Source organism: Oryzias melastigma, linkage group LG9 (assembly GCF_002922805.2).
Source record: "Oryzias melastigma strain HK-1 linkage group LG9, ASM292280v2, whole genome shotgun sequence".
Classification (NCBI taxonomy): domain Eukaryota; kingdom Metazoa; phylum Chordata; class Actinopteri; order Beloniformes; family Adrianichthyidae; genus Oryzias; species Oryzias melastigma.
The window spans coordinates 25,490,568-25,494,028 of NC_050520.1; the positions used below are offsets into that span (position 1 = coordinate 25,490,568).

Consider the following 3,461-nt stretch of genomic DNA (forward strand, 5'->3'; position numbering starts at 1 on the left):
TGGAAATGCTTTTACAATAGGTCCAAATATGATTAGATTGGGACTTTAAGATCCCTAAAATATATTCTAAGAAAGAACAAAACAGTGTTATGTCTGAGGCTGTATTTGTTTTGTTTTTTTTCTTTGTTCTGTGTATCGTGTTTTTTATTTGTATCAGAGTGGGACATCTGTATTTTTGTGGATCTTTGTGTGTGAGATGTCTTCTGGTTTAAGTTAGGTGGGGTTTTGTTTGTCATTTTGGACTTGGTTCACCCTGAAGCTTTTTGCTTCCTGAAGCCTTTGATTGTTTTTCTTGTAAATAAATTTGTTATCTTTTTTATAGAGACAATTCTTTTTTTTTTTTTTTTTTTGTTACACATTTTTCTTAGTTCTCTTAGTTATGCCCCCAGATCCCTCAAACTAAAATCGGGCGTAACAACAGGCAAAAATGATGTTTTTTTTTGGGCCAGAAGATGGTCTTAAACTTAAACAGCGAGACAATTCTGAAACAACTGTTTCAGACAATGAGACAATGGCTAATTGTTTATGGAAAAAAAGAACATTTCAGCAAAATGATGATCGTTATGAACTCATCTGTGTTCTGTTTTCTGTATGTGGAGAAACAGAGCATTTCAACTGAAAAACAGGCAGAAGGTAAAGTTTGGTCATTGAAACTTGTGCTATTTTAACAAGTTTCAAGGAGATTTTTTACTAATGAACATATTTTTGAAAAGTATAATAATCCATTCATCCATTTTCCCAACTTACTGCATCCCTTTTGGGTTCACAGAGTTGCTGGAGCCTATCCCAGCTACTGTTGGGTAAAGGTGGACGAGTTGCCAGTCTATCACAGGCCTGCACCAGGACCTTCTCGCTGTGGAGCTACTACAGTACATCACCATGCAGCCGCTCCATCAAAGCAGCAACTATAAATCAGAAGAAGAATAGAAAGTTTTCAAAGAACTAATAAATAATTTGATGATTTCCTCTTTAAAAAAAAAAAAAAAATCTTATTTTCAGAGTAACATTTGAATAGTTTTATCCAGGTGTCAAAGCTATCCAGATTACCAAGTCAGTGTGCGGGGTCGTAAAACAAATGTGTGCATTGTTAACACGTGGAAATAATTTCAATAAGTTGGAGAGAGGTGCCCAGAGAGGGTTTTTTATTCAATATTTTATTTTATTTTTTAAACAGTGAGGGTAATTTGGTGATGCTTTAACACTGCCATTAGGATAATAGCATCCCTGTACTTGAGTTTCTGGTCTTTTTGGCACGGATCCTAAAAACAAGAGCGGTGCAGCTGTAAAGTCCTGTCCCGTCCTTTAAGAGGGGCTGTCAAGCTTTATTCCCAAATTGGATTTTTATGTCTGTCATAAATATCATCTGGGAAAGCATTCTTACTTATTTTACTCCATGCTCCTTAAAATGCAACATTCAACAGCACTTAGCACTGAGATATTATCCTTTTACAAGTCTTTTACCTGCAATTAAAGCTCTTTAGAGCAGACTGCAGTATACTTTATCACCACAGCTTTTATAACATGTACAGCGAGGGACCCAAAGGTCCAGATAAAAACATGAACTATTTCTTTTGCAGAATGTGTTACTGAATCATTAGAAACATAAATAGTGTTCATGGTGTTTGAAAAAAACGATCATTTAATACCTCCTGCTCGTTATAATTCTGCGTCTTGGTGGCTGCAGCATCGTTATTTGACCTCCTTGCAGGTTGCTCTGGGAAAAAAGTGTAAAGTGCAACATTTTCTCAGAGACAAAAGACAAAATGTCTCATTTTTGGAGCGCCGTGCTCTCTTTTGCTCACCTTAATCCAAATTCCTGCCTGAAAAATATCTAGTTATGAGCTCAAGTGTAACTGAATGGGTTGTAATGAATTTGAATAGCGACAAGACACGGCACTTTGTAACAAACTATTTCCTGGGTGCCATCAGTCACACAGCAGCGGAATACGGCAGCAACAGGTGCTGTGGATGACAGAACACCCCGAGACCTGGACTCTCAGCGGGGCTTAACACAAAGTGAAAGAACCCAAATGGAAAGGACAACGATGGGGATGAGAGTAAAGGACGGCAGGATCACACCGGCCAAAAACTGTTTGCAGACTGGATACAGAACACCGTTTCTGAGGTTACTATTTATCTCATACCAGCCAAGTTGGCACGCACATCTGGCGCCGGGTACTTAGTGCAATTATTTATGATTTCCTCCAAGATTTAAAAGCTCTTCGCCCGGCCTTGTAATGCAGTAACTGATTGCACTGCTAATGTAATTAAGGGGAGATTATGATGTCCACGTGGCACACCAGATGGTGGCATTCACAGCAATGGGGGAAGGCACAACTGGCACACCACTGCACAAGGGCAGTGAGGCGCAGTCAGTCGGAGCAGTCCAGACTCCCTACCAGACGGAGAAAAGTACATGTGTGTGCAGTGTGTGTGGTCTGCATGCACCAACGCATGAGAGTGCATGTGTGGATGTTCAATCACAAGTTGAGCAGGAGAAGAGTTGGTTGATAGATGAATAACACATACTTTTATGAGCTAAACTCAACCATAGAAGAGATTTAAACATCACGTAATGCATAGAAACTGATCTCAAAACTTGTGCACTCAAATTCCCTTTTCTTTCAATTCATATTTGTGTGTTTGTGTCATCCATTTTCCGCTACAAAATGTGGTGATTTATGGGGCTGGATATCGATTATAAATTCCAGAAACGATTTGATTCATAAAAGCCTGGATCGATTCAATTCAATTTTTTTTTTTTTTTTTTTTTCTTTTGTTTCTTCAATTCAATTTTGAGTTCTCACATTTATACAAATTTGTTTTGAAATACATTAATAGTCTACAATATGTTTTGAATATATTCATATTAATCTGATACAATTCAATTTATTAGTGAAATATTGAGTGTTAATATCATACAGTGTTACATGGTTTCTTAAAGGGAGGAGTTCTAAAAAAAATGTTCAGATCAATAACATTGTAAACATTGTTCTGCCTCTCCTGGATGGCGTTTCAGTTTGGCCACTAGGTGGCGATCGCGCTATAGTATTACACCTTATTCCCGAAAAGGAAGAAATGTGAGCAAAAAACAGACCACAATTGGTTTACTCTTAAAATATATTTCCTTAAAATAGTTTGCTCATTTAGTCAGCGATGTACCAACCGTTAGCATTAGCCGTCCTATGGAAAATTCCATTAAACGTTGGCATCAAGCTAGCGGACTTTAGCTTCATGTGCTAAATCGATTTATATTTTTATAATCAATTATTAATCTGTCAAGCTCAACTCAATTCAAATCAATTAATCAATTTTATTAACCAGCCCTTGTGATTTGATAAATAAACCTGACTGTTCATACTTTTTTATTTCCAATTTGTACAGTGTACGCCTTTAATCAAGAGAACAGATGACATAAATGGAAAATTAAATTGCATTTGGAAAAGCCAACGTGCTCCTCG

General features: G+C 37.2%; 1 long non-coding RNA gene across 1 annotated transcript in view; it reads right to left on the reverse strand.

The window, feature by feature from the left end:
- Positions 1–319: 319 nt before the first annotated feature.
- LOC118599153 overlaps positions 320–3,461 on the reverse strand; it is a 26,809-nt gene continuing 23,667 nt past the window's right edge. The window contains exon 2 of the long non-coding RNA XR_004948451.1: positions 320–905. This is a non-coding gene — a long non-coding RNA (uncharacterized LOC118599153). The remainder of the gene's footprint in view (positions 906–3,461) is intronic.